This window comes from Rhinopithecus roxellana, chromosome 18 (genome assembly GCF_007565055.1).
Source record: "Rhinopithecus roxellana isolate Shanxi Qingling chromosome 18, ASM756505v1, whole genome shotgun sequence".
NCBI classification, from domain to species: domain Eukaryota; kingdom Metazoa; phylum Chordata; class Mammalia; order Primates; family Cercopithecidae; genus Rhinopithecus; species Rhinopithecus roxellana.
Window position 1 is genome coordinate 25463225 of NC_044566.1, and position 13742 is coordinate 25476966.

The following is a 13742-nucleotide window of genomic DNA, read 5'->3' on the forward strand; positions in this document are numbered from 1 at the left end:
ATTATAAATTAATCCTTACACGATTTCACAGTAGCATATATGTCAGTGTTTCTGTATGTTAAGTCTCAAAGAAAATGTAAAAGTCCAGAAAGTATCCAGCTGGGAAGATGGCAAGACAGTACACAATGTTAGAGAACAGTTGGAAAGCCTCAAAATATATTTGATAAAAAGACAGTGGTATACAGAATGTGGTGGTCAGCAGTAGAGGGCAGAATATATATATAAATATATAAAATATATCATGGATACATACACATATTCATTCCCTGAGCTTATACATATATGAATATATATGTATATGTATATATACATATATATGTATCAATGATATACTATATGGTATATAGTTTATATATAAAATCTGCCTTCCAAGTGTTGCTTTTTGGAAAGTAGAGCTAATTCTTAAAGAAAAATGGATGTGTGAGTGTGTGTGTGTGTGTGATATATACATATATAATATAACTCTATGATATATATAACTATGATATATATACATGTATATATAACTTTTATATAACTACGATATATGTACACATATATAACTCTATGATATGTATGTGTGTGTATATATACATATACATAACGTTATGATATATATATACACATATCCATTTTTAAGTAGCCTCACTTTCCAAAAAGTAATATATTTAGGAACAGACCAATAGAAGAGGCATAGAAAAACTAAAATGTAACCTGGCTTTATGCACAGCCCTGATCATACCAGATCACTGGACCCTGTTTTGAGAGGCAAAAATAAATTTCAGAAACTAAAGAGAATAACAATGAGTAAAATACTGGATTACTGGATTTAGCACAAATATGAAGAACGTGAATTTGACAAAGATTATTTTTTAAATATGAGATGATGGTTGCTCTTGAGGAAATGTTTGGTATGGGAGAAGATGGGACCTATCAAATAAGATGAGATAATATAAATATTTCATTTAGTCGTTATCATCTCTTTATGATGATGAGAAGACATTATTATCATATTTTTTATTCTAACTCATACAAAATGGTCAATCTTCCACATTTGTAATGGGCTACAGCACACTAATCTTAGTTTGGCATAAAGCTCATACAAACCACTCAATATTTTCAATATAAATGTAATGACTTCTGATTTTAGGGAAACATAACAATGCTCAAAAAAAAAAATCACGAGTTAACTCTAACCTCTCCTATTGGTCATTTATGTAAGTATGTGCACTTGCAAAAAATAAAATAAACTTTCTGCATATTCATTATGAAGAAGACAGATGACAATCAGTAGAAGAGACAGCAAATTTCTTCTTGAGGATTAGGCTCCAATTGGTTGAATTTCAACATCAACCTGGCAATTTTACTATTAAGTCAGCAGAAGTGAGTTCTTATACACTATGCCACTTACTACCGGAGAACATCAGGCAAAGGGAAAAGAACACGCTAGAATAAATCGTGCATTATTTCTGGCATTAGTTAAAGGAACAGAGCATTATAAGAAAAAAAATACAGTACCATTGATTTTTACAGGTGTTTAATACAGATAAGCTGAAAAAAGGGTTTCCATTTTAAGCCTAGTGATGTCTAAAGATGCATTCAAATATGTTCAAAAGCAATCTAAAGTCTTCTAAAATGGTGTTTAAGCTATTCAGGCAAAACGTAAATAGTTTTTGTCATAGTACTGAGGAATGTAGAACAAAAACAGTGTCCAAGGAGCTGACTCTGGCACACTGCTGGCCACTGTCAAATCAGGGGGGTCATTAAAACAGAGGTAATACTGTTTATCCATTACATGATCACAGGTTATTTAGGGAAAACAGTAACAGACTGTCCTTAGAAAGGTAGGAGGCATAATTACCCTGGAAATCTCCAAGTCCCACTCTCCAGAGAAGATACCAAAAGAAACAATTACGTTAAAGAGTCAAACATATGCTTAAAGAGTTACTATATAAAATAACTAAATCCTTGATTTTTTTAACTTTGTCTGTTTTTAACATATTTCTTTAAAATTCAATTTGAAAGAATAGGGAAATTTTTGCTTTTATTGAACAACTGTAAGTAGATATACATTGAACTGCTTTGCAAAAACCAAATTTAAAAATAAGGTTACATCTACACAACCATTCAATGGGTAATTTTTCTATTACTTATTTTGGGGAGTCCCTTGGTCTCCAATTTCTGCAGAGCTGTGTGTTCATATAGTAGATTGCATAATGAATAAAGCAAAAAAAAAAAAAAAAAAGAGCAACTATTTTTGACCACAAAGACATAGCATTCATAGATGCTATAAGAACATAGGTTTGTTTTTGGCATTCTTCACTATGTACTAGGTTTTGTCTTCCTCTCTTTAGCAACCAGTCTTTCTTTCTTAGAAATAAATTTGGTAACTCTGGCTCAAATATAAATTCAATTTCTATGATTTCCAGCTCTTGTATGTCTTTTTAATTCACCCTCTTTTCTCCATGACCTTGGCCAGATACTCACTTCTCTTTCCTATTACTACTGTGATCATATCCTTACTGATGGTATAGTACATGCTCTTGCATAAACATCTAAGAAGAATTCATTGTTGACCAAAGTCCCTCAGGTCAGTTGACCAACAAACATGAATTTAGGGTCTATTTTCTATGCCATATAGCAGTGAGGACAGGGCTGATATAAATGAGGACGGAAGGGGTTCCATATACAAAAATATCAGCCTCCATAACAAGTATTGGAATAATTGCAAAACATGATGTTAACTGAGACAAAAGAATGCTGCGCAGCTGAACAGCTGAACGTTGTGGAGTACAAGCTAGAGGAGTAACTAGAGTTAAGCTGGATGGGGTTGTTACACAGATGCCCAGTCACTAACAGATCTCGTGAGCTGTGATGGCTGATTCATGTTCTGGAAATGCTAGAGTAGAAAACCCACGACTCAGATACTTTTGTCTGTTAAACACGTGATAGGATCAGCTACAAGCCAGAGCACCTCAAGTAGTAACCTTGCCAAGCCTGGTTAGTGATAATTCTGGACACTAAGTGGCTCAGCTGTGACCCTCTGTGTGTCTCAGAGTTTCCGTACGGGAAATGTCATGGGACTCTTTTGAGTTATAAAGGACATGTTAAGGAAGACTTTGTGGTATCAGTAACTTAATAATATTCTGGAATCCCGTTATACTTGTAATATTATGGAACTTAGTTATAATGGGTCATGGAGTATGTCCCAAGTCAGAGGATATCAGAATCTGTATAATACAGAGCTATAACTAGTATCTATTTCAATTCTACATAGGTTGGATGATAGGGTGGCAAGAACATACATTTTTTTGAAGCCAGAAAATTAAGGTTCAAATCTTTGCTTGAACAATGGTGAGCAATGCTTGGTAAGTCATTTAAGTCCATTGGTGACTTGTCTGTAAAATGGTGAAATAGTAAAACCTGCCTTTTTCTGGGATGTCATAGTGAAGCTCAGGCAGGTGGATATGCATGAAAGTGATCATAAGTGTTTACACACTATACATGCATAATTGTTATTCTTCTTTCCCTAGATTTGTACTACAAAGCCCTGCTTATGTTGGGGCAAAATCATTCAGAAAACACACTCATTCCCCTAGGAAAGAATTCTTACCACTCTTGTGAATTTGAGGTATAGTATCTCAGTTGCATTAACTGGTGTTTATTAATGTATTATGAACCTCTGCTGTGGCATCTGATTCACAATAAAGAGATTAAGCATACTAATTTGTCATTTATTTTCCAATGCCTGCTTTCCTGCCTGCAGCACCACTAATATCCCAGGAGCTCCTCAACCCAATTATTTCCCATTTTGCATTACTGCTGAAAGTAGTGCTAATGTGCCCAAAAGGCTTTAGTCCTTGGTCATGAAAAGGAAAAAAAAAAAGAGCTGTTTCTCTCCCAACCACAATGCTATTGTCATTTGCTGAGAAGAAACACCCCTGGACCACTGGGCCATATCTAGTAATCAAACCAAATTAGCAGCCTGACTGCACTGTGGACATGAGCAGCAGACCTGTGCTTATTTAGTATTTATTTTGGGGGTGGAAGAGAATTCCATCTGTAGAATGAAATTCACAACCTAGAGGGAGTTGAATTATATGATGGTTATATACACAAACTGTTTTGTTTGCTTGTTTGGGGAATTGCTGGTCAAAATCACTCAAATAACTAGTGAACTCAACTTTTTCATCTCAAAAAATTAATAAGCAGGTGTTTAGCCAAATCCAAATATTAACTTGCAAACTAATTTGTGAATATAGACACAACTCATTATTAATAGAAGCAGCATAAAGATTTCTCATTTTCTATGCTTTTAAACCCAGCCTTATAAATGGTTTTTAACCTAACCATGTAACATTTCTACCACCTTCCTCAGTCTTTCACTTTGAAATGTGCTTTTTGCTCATCCCAGGAGTTTCTGTATTGCTTAAGGCAAAATACTCCAGCATACCTTCACAACTATAAACTGTAAACATTTCTCTGCCTTTTTCTGTCCAAGGCTCAGAGCACGTTTAAATGTCAGTGGATAGTTTCAGAGACATACAAGACTCCACAGTCACCAAAAATAATTATTGTCAAAACTTACCAATTGCCCCAAGAACGTAAAACTTATATTTTTAAAATTTGATAATTTTAGCTATGAGGAGACACTAACTGAAAACAGATTGTTATTTATTTCAAAGATGTTCAGCACCAAAGATGAGATGCAGCAGATTAAGTTAATCTCTATAAGGTTATTTCTTACCATTATTTTCTTAAATCCTCCCCTCGCTTTAATCAAGAATAGGAATGTTAAGGGCTTGACGCAGGGAAGAAGCATAGATTAGTGGTTAGCATAATATTGTGAAAGCCAGGAAACGTGAAATCTATTCTGGGCCAAGTGGTCTTAGGTGAGCACATTATTTACAGCCTCAGTTTCTCCATATATAAAACCAAAAGCATTGCACACACTGAAAATGAGAGCTTCACTGTGCTGACATTGTTCAGTGCTGACTATGTGCCCGGCACAATGCTCAGGGCTTTAAAAGGATTACCTTGTACAATATTATTATCTACTGCTTAGTAGATAATATTATCATCCAAAGTTTACAAATAAGGTAACTGAGGTACAGAGATGTTAAGTGAATGGCCACACAGCTGGGAACCAACTGCAGAGGCTGAGCGCTAACCCACAGACAACACTGCTCTCTACATTGTTGGTTTAGCATTATCTGGAAGGGCTTTGAGGAGTGGGATATGCTACACACCTAATCCAGAAAATTTCCAGAATAGTGGCCCAGATTTTTCCCTCTCCTTTTGGGGCTCTGTGCCACCTGCCCTGGGAAAAAGACCACCCGGGCTCAGGCCTCCCTGGCTTGGCTGCACCTGGTAGCCCCCACATACTGCAGTTGCAACATAGCAGTGTTTTATCTGCCAACTGAACCCGAGACATTTGTGCTCGGTTCAGCGCAGCTGGTGGAGGGAGGCTCAGATTTCCGCCGCACTGAACACAATGAAGCAGCCCTGTCACAGGACCATTACGAAAGCACATGCTCCCTAGCTAATTTTTGTAGCATAAGAGTGTAGACTATTTAAAACTATTCCCCGCCCCCAGCTCTCAAATGCCTGCCTAGGAGTCAAGTTCATCCAGGGGTCTATTGGCCATATGTTATTTGGTGTCACTTTTTTCCTGCATATTGGGGAACACACACACACACACACACACACACACACACACACACACACACACAGAGAAACTGGCTTCCAGAGGAAAATGTTTATGATTGCTGGCAGCCTGGATACCAAATGGCTCACATGCAAAGTGTAAAGGAGCAATGCTGCAGCTCCTCTGCTCAAACCTGGTGTCTGCAGGAAAAGCCAACTTGAACTTGACTTGCACAGATGCTAAAGAAATGCCTCTTTCACTACCAGCATTCATCGTGGATCATCAGAGTTAACTTGCCAAAATGGGAGCAAAGGTTTAAAGGTCTTACCACATCACATCCTGGGGTACTGTATGGAATACGGTTTCAAAATATATCACATTCATGGGTGTTCATTAGAAACCGTGGTCATTTAGTAATAACACATTACATAATTGTGGACTTAATAGGAGCTATTAAAAATGATAAGTATGTGAGGTAATGCACATGTTAATTAGCTCAATTTAACCATCCTACAATGTACACATATTTCAAAACATGTTATGCCTAATAAATATACACAACTTTTATTTGTCAATTTCAAAAAAAAAAAAAAAAGAGCTACTGATCTTCACATTCCATGATGCTGGTTAAACAGTGAATAGTAACATAATGCCTTTTGTGGCTAGGCCAAAAGTGAATAAGCATTAAGCTACGTTAAAGAATCATACTCTAAGAAACACACCTGAGTACCTTAACTTATCTGGAATAGGATTGCAAATGGTGCATGCCTAAGTTTCCTGAAATTCAACAGTTTTGACATGCAGTTACTAGATCAGTATTTGCACCTTTAAAAGATCTAAACTGAGTTAAGAGCTGCTTGGTATCCACTAAAATCTCACTGAAGAGAAGAGAAAAAAACAAATCATACATACGACTTTTAAGATGTTTTGAAACAAGTTCCCCTAAAAAGAAGGCTTTTAAAGAAGGCAAACACTGAAGATTTACTAATAAAGACAAATATCTTCCCAAATAAGTGATTCAAACAATGTGGGGCATCTTTCACGGCTTCAGTATCCTACTCAAGGTTTAGAGAAAACATTCCTTAAACTTTCAGTAATCAGATATTCTCATTAGAAAACACTGACTGCCTTCTTTCAAACATCACAACCAAATTCAAACAATTTTGTAAGAAAGCATCGAAGAGTGCAAACCATTGTTATTAAAGAAAGAGAACAATAAAAAAACACACACACACACAGGTTTTGTGGGTCAATATGGAGCAAACTTTCTTAAAAGGGGAAATATTTTGGCAAAACTTACCCTAAACACACATTCAAATAATGTCTGGAAGTTGTGAAAAGACCCTAGGAAATGAACTCTTCTCCTTTCTACAAATATTGAGAAAACAGCTACCAGATGCAAATGAACTGCTGAACTCAATCCTTGGTCTTAAAAATGTATTTCAATAGAATAGCCAATGTATCATCTAAGTATGAAAAAGATGTAACATAATAGCATTCTGAAAAATGAATTAGGAACACATTGTCATCAACTCCAGGAAAAATAATAAAGGTAGAAAAGATTAAGAGGCAAGCATATCTTTCGGAATTGTAAAACGGGTTTATAGGTCTTCTAATAACAACTTTTACTCAAACCTTACATAAATAGGCTTAGATGATACAAATATTATGTGGGCTGTGTGGACACTCCCAGGTTCCTAATCATGTTTAGGGATTACTCGACAGAACAGAGACATTTCATTCCTATTGGGCCGAGGGATTACAGCAAAGAAACATCTAATATTCCATTTTTTAATTTCATGCATTTTTTATTTACCTTTAATGATGCTGTATATATTCATCATCCTGAAATATTAAAACAGTATGAAAAAAGTAATAAATTGGTGGAAAATTTAGGGAATAGGAATGCAACAGCACGCAAATCATACACTATCAAGTGCTTGATACACATTTAAAATTACTGCCTACTACGGCAAAGCCAAATTCCTAGCAGATTTCTGAAGCACAAAGTCACAATAAGAAGATCAGCAGAACAGACTGAAATAATAGAATATTCATCCCTCTAATCCATATGCAATTCTTTAGGGCTTTTTTTTTAACAATGCATATGAGGTCTGACTGTATTCGGGATTTAAATAAGTTGTCTCCTTCTTGCTCTTCTCAATTTTTGTAAAAAAAAAAAAAAGCATATACAGTTATCATTTCTGCACTGCTGCACCAACAATGACAGGGTTAGCACATTTCCTCACACCTCAAATGAAACAATAGCATTTTTAAACAACAAAAGTGTTAAAAAGAAATACATTTATTCATCCCGCTAAAACCTCCTGAAACAGCTTTTTGGGAAAAAGAAAAGTTGTCATTATTCATGGGGGGAAATGAAGTGATGTTTTGTCATTTAATTACCAATTAATGGATTGATATTGTAATATAATATTGCATTCGAATACTGAGAAGAGCTAAGGTTGGCATTTTATTTTTGCTTCACTCACCTTCCCTTGCAGGGAGATGAGAGTGCCTATCAGACGTTATTCAATATTGTAACAAGGACTAGAAAATTGTAGAGGAATAAGGAACCATCATCTGGTTTGGCACGGGCACTTCTGGAGAGCACTTGAAACTCTAGGAAAAAGAAAGGGCACACTGGTCATCAGATGCCCTGTTCAACAAGGTGCCTGCCATGGTCCTCATCCTCTTAGCCCATGTCCTCATTGCCAAGAATTAGCAGCTATCTTCCAGTGGCTGCTGTGTGTTTCTTTTTTTTCCCTTCAACTTTTATTTTAAGTTCCAGGGTACATGTGCAGGATATGCAGGTTTGTTACATAGGTAAACGTGTGCCATGGTGGTTTGCTGCACAGATCACCCCATCACCTAGGTATTAAGCCCAGCAACTATTAGCTATTCTTCCAGATGCTCTCCCTTCCTCCCTTCCACCCATCACAGGCCCCAGTGTGTGTTGCTCCCCCGACGTGTCCATGTGTTCTCATCACTCGGCTCCCACTTATAAGTGATATAATGTGGTGTATGGTTTTCTGTTCCTGTGTTAGTTTCCTGAGGATAACAGCTTCCATTTCTACCCATGTCCCTGCAAAGGACATGATCTCATTCCTTTTTATGGCTGCATAGTATTCCATGGTGTATATATACCACATTTTCTTTATCCAGTTTATCATTGATAGGCATTTGGGTTGATTCCATGTCTTTGCTATTGTGAACAGTGCTGCAGTGGACGTATGTGTGCATGTATTTTTATAATAGAATGATTCATAATCCTTTAGGTCATATGGTATTTCTACCTCTAGATCTTTAAGGAATTGTCACACTGTCTTCCACAATGGTTAAACTGGTTTATACTCCCACCAACAGTGTAAAAGTGTTTCTTTTTCTCCATAACCACAACCTTGCCAGCATCTGTTATTCTTTCGGTTTGTCTGCATATGCTTATTTCTTTCATTAATGATCCTTTATTGTCTCACAACAAGGAGGAAAACCAACAAAACAAAAAATACTTCAAATCCTTCCTATTCTTTGAAGTTTTCTGTATATCTTCTTCCTTTTTTAAATGACTTTCTTTTCCATTCACCCAAAAGCATCGGTCCCTACTTTGTGCTAACGTTAATAGCAAATTTCTTATGGCCCAAATCACATTCCACTACATGGAATGGTCCTTTGTCATATAAGCATGTCTTTTATGGGATTAAGTCCCTTCAGGGCAAAGGCTGAGTCTTTTTTTTCCATTATTTTCTCTCTTGCAATACTGATCACAGCTCTTTGTACCTTGTGGGTATTTAGCAATTTTCTTTTTTTTTTTTTTTTTTTCACTGTCATTGAATTGATGGAAGCTAGTTGAATGTTTTATTTTGGGTATGCTCAGTGTTTTTCAGTTCACTATTCAAATTAGACAATTCTACCATTTGTGGACATGGTTTGTTACTATTAATAATCCTAAGCAGAGCGATATAACACCATTTTAGAAAATAAAGTGGAGACAACCAACCTGTTTTCCCACCTCAAACACTGACCCTAACAGAAAAGAGAGTACACAACTTTGTAGAACAATGGAAATGTTTACAGGGTATGGAGCAGACAAAAACAATACAACTGTAGAAATAAAAATTCCCATTATTGCCAAGTAATAGAGAGACATGTAACACTTCAAAGGGGCATATGGCAGAGGAGAGAAGAAGCGTTCATCATTCCACTTAGGGGAGAAAAGAAGGGTTTCTTTATGGAGAGAGATCTCACTACACCCAAATTTAATAAGTATAAAAACACAGCCTGGTAATATTTTAAATAAGAAGGAAAAATTTAAGGAAGTTCTTGTATTCCAGACTTTTGTCATTTGTGTAGCAGTAACGTGCACCATTTTCATCCAACACTCACAATACATAATACATTTCAGAGATGAGATAAACTGATAATTCAGTTTTCTTCCTTCTACTCTTTCTTGAATGTTTTAAGTTTATTCTTTCATTCCCCTTCAAAGACATTAAATAGCTTGAGAAAAAAATATTGAAAATATGGAGTGATGAACGGCAAGAAGAAAAGAGAAACAAACAACTCATAAAAGATGATGTAAATTGTAGGAAAAAGCAAACCTAATGTCTTTGACAATCCCTCTGCCTTCTGTCAGAGCAAACTGCCCTCAATTCTGATCATGACACAGTGGTCCTATCTACGATATGATATCATCTTTTTTTTCAGCTCAAATTCCCATGCCAGTAAGCCTTTCGACTCTAGGCACTCATTCAAAAATTCAGGAGTGTTCTCAAGTTCTTGTGTGAACCAAGATGTGTCAACCCACAGCAGGTGGTTCAGCTGCTCTGAGATTCTTTGCTGAGTATATCCAGCCTTTGGCTAAAGCCTCCAACAAACAATGCATTGCTTTGCAATCAGCCACCCGTTCCTGCTAGGGTTAATAAATTACCTGCTATTTATAACTGTTGACAACAGGTCAAGGGTGTCACATATGATGGGGCAGAGAAAGTAGCAAAAGTTTGCTAACCTTTAAATTCTATACCAAACATCAACTCCATGAAGGTTTGTCTTCCCTTTCCTATGAAGCATTCCTTCTCTTGTCTACTTATCCTCTTTATGGTTGCATGAACTTTGCTTTCCCTGCCTTTGTGGACTGATCATATTTTATCGGACTTCTTGAAAATGTTTCTAAAACAGGAATAAACTACATTATAAAGTTTCCAGAGCCTGACTTGGTTTTATAGATTCAGCTGCATGTGTGTTAATTCATTAAAAAAAAAAATCTGAGCTAATAAGAATACACTAGGGTTAGGCCAAGTGACATAAACAGTTGGAAAGAGAAGCCATTGGTAGCTACGGCTGTCACCCCTCTTACCTTACTTGCTCCCTCCTTCCAGGACAAATGTGTCCATTTACCCTCACTAGGATGTACAGTTTCCCACCTCCCAGACCATAGGTTCCCTGTTTTGAAGTTTCTATTTAGTAGGATTTTCTATTCTCTGGGAAATATTCTAAATATTTTACCCACTCCACTGAAACATTTGAAGTTGTGGGGGTTTTTTCTGTGGGACTCTTAATGGTTAAATATTAAAAATTTCTAGGCCAAGCACAGTGGCTCCTGTCTGTAATCCCAGATCTTTGTGGGGGCAAGGCAGGAGGATCACTTTAGCCCAGGAGTTTGAGAGCAGCCTTGGCAACATAGTGAGACCCTGTCTCTACAAAAAAATTTATAAATTAGCTGAGTATAGTGGCATATTCCTGTAGTCCCAGCTACTCAGGAGGCTGAGGTGAGAGGAGGGCTTGTGCCCAGGAGTTTGAGGTTGGAACGAGCCATGATAACAGCACTGCACTCCAGCCTGGGTAACAGAACAAGAACCTGCCTCAGGAAAAAATAAAAATAAAAATAAAATTAATTTAATCTAAAAAACAGTAAGAATATTTAAAAATTTTTTTTTAAATGAAATTTCCTTATGATTCAACCTAATGCCTTATCTCACTTGTGTCTTAGAATGCTATTTTCTGGTGGTTAGTATTATAGTACTGTGTCACACAACTACTCATATGCAAAAGCTGGGCTTTAAAATTGGGTCTATGTGGGTTCAAAGCTTGTGATGCTGACCTCCATATTCTGATATCCTTGGGTAACTCTCCATTGCTTGGTCAACAGAAGGGGAGTTAGATCTTTATCACAGACATATTCGTCTTTTAAGTATTTAGTAACTCTGATATGATAAATCACAGTATCACAGATTGGGACCTTCTACGTTTCTCTATAAAGATAGAGACCTTTTTTTTTTTTTAGAGTTATATGAAATGAAATCATTTGATGGTGAATTTCGGCCTCTGCCTAGAAAGGTACTATGCCCAGTCTACATGTAAATATGCAACTCTGCCCAAGTAGCTTTAAAAAGTCACTGTTCTAAAATGAGATTTCATTAAGAAATAAATACCAATACTCTCTAATTAAAGTCTGAATAGATAATAATAATCTATACAAAATAGCTAACACTTGGAGGAAATCAATTACCAAATCCAGCTAAAAAATTATAACTGTCTCAATTGTAAAAGAGACGACCAACAACCAGAGAAAATTTATCTCTTGAAAACAAATAATGGTATCAAGGTTGTCATTGCGCTTCTTAAGAAAAATGCTCACAAATCAATAAATTTAAAGAAGGAACCATGGCTTACAGTGGTAAATATTTTACCCAGTCCTCCTCTCCAAGGCAAATCTATTGGCACACACCTGTTGTTATTTAACAAAGTGAATATGGCAGGTGTGTGGAAGGCTTATCTTTAAGTCATCAAGGATTTCTGCTACTCCTGAGTCTCAGGCAGCTTCCGGGTATCATGGATTATCAGTTTGTTCCTTCATTTGTTTATATAAATGGGCCAATGGCTGTTGAAACACTTCAGAGCACTTAACTAAAGCAAACAAAGCTCTTGAACTTTAAATATCCAACAAGAGAAGCTATTGACAAGTAGGATTTTACTTAGCAAATCTCAGTATTATTTGTAACCTTAATACAATCTTACAGATTAATAAGGAAGCCATACAACCCAGATACTTATCTTCATTTAGATTCCACATAGAAGACACTGTACTAATTTTAGACAAGTTTCCAAAGACAATGCTACCACTTAATAGTTTTGCTTTGTTTTCTTTTTTAATTTTTATTGTTGAGATTGAAGAGGAGTTTACCCAATTAGAGAAAATTAGAGAAGGGAAAGAATGTGTTTGACTTGTAGCTTAGCTTTCCAGCTTTCTGCTTTCCTATTTCCTCCCAAACTGAAAGGTATTTCAGGAAGCTATCCTGTGATGAGAACCTTTGATTAACATCTCGGTGCCAGATTTCACCTCAGTATTCCCATTAACTGAAAGAATTTGCGTGAGTCACAAACCCTTCCTGAGCTCCAAAGTCTTGAATCTGTAAAAGAAGAGAATAGACTGGATGCAAAGACCTCTTTCAACTCTAATAGATAATTATTTTACCATTTAATGTATTTACAATGACGAAATCAATTGATTGTTTTATACCAATAGCTGGAGAAGGATGTCACAGTACTGTTGTATGTAAGGTTGCATAAAATATTCTCAAGTGAAACAAATGGATTCTTTGTTTTGTTTTCTTTGTGTTTAGTAAGAAAATATCTGTGTTTCTTTGGAGATTGGTATTGCAATTGTGTGGAGATGCTGGGTTTCATTCTTCCTTGGGAATTTCATAATCTTACTTTAGTTACTGCTTGCATATGGCTTTCCTTTTGGCACTAAAAGGAAAAACACACGAGAAAACTCATTCTTTTTAAAAAATTTAAATTACTTAACTTTATTTCTATTTTCCTTTCTAGGTTGACAAATAAGTTGAATTCTAGCTTGTCTCAACTTTTAGGTTTTCTAATTCGACAGACCTGTTTATCTTCTTACATCAGACTTAATAGAGTCACCCATTTCCTGTAGGAATGTAAGCTTTCTTTACAAGATGCAAGGCATTAGACTAAAATAGTTTCTCAGGAAAATCCCAAAACTTCTACTGTCTCCTGGCCTATGATTTTATAACTTATAGCGCAGAAAACATTAAAGCCATATTCACATCTTTAGCTGCTGATTGACTGCCTTTCATTGCAATGAAAGAGAAGT